We start from the raw sequence: 455 nt of genomic DNA on the forward strand, positions 1-455 counted from the left end.
TGTCGTATAATAGATATTTCCTGGCCATTGTCCTTCTGAATGAAATTTGTCCAACCTCATTTCCATCGGTCAAAAAGTACATACAATCAAAAGAAAAAAAAAATCGGTGAAAAGTAGAATATCTTTACTTACACCGTATTTTTCCCGATGGAAATAGGATATCCCACTTTTATTCTGAAAGACAGAATTTACCTTTTCTTCCCGGTTTCTTTCGTATATTCGGATATTTCGATTTTTTTTCCTTTTAAAGAGGTAATAAAACCAATCTCATCTTCATCGGTCAAACTTGGCGATCTATGCATTTTGTTTGTTTTTTCTTTACCCTCCATATACATACCCTAACAATTATTATTGAATAACGTGTAATGATAATACACATACAGCATTAAAGGATGAATCAGATCTGTAATATGTTATGATGTTATGATAATTTGTTTGAATCTACGTTTAAAATG

At 31.0% G+C, this 455-nt stretch overlaps 1 protein-coding gene across 1 annotated transcript in view; it reads right to left on the reverse strand.

Moving 5' to 3' along the window:
- The window catches only part of LOC119588703 (mucin-2-like), a gene marked incomplete at its 5' end in the record, with an annotated part of 20,991 nt that overhangs the window by 19,775 nt on the left and 761 nt on the right, over window positions 1-455 (reverse strand).

This window comes from Penaeus monodon, chromosome 24, assembly GCF_015228065.2.
Source record: "Penaeus monodon isolate SGIC_2016 chromosome 24, NSTDA_Pmon_1, whole genome shotgun sequence".
Classification (NCBI taxonomy): domain Eukaryota; kingdom Metazoa; phylum Arthropoda; class Malacostraca; order Decapoda; family Penaeidae; genus Penaeus; species Penaeus monodon.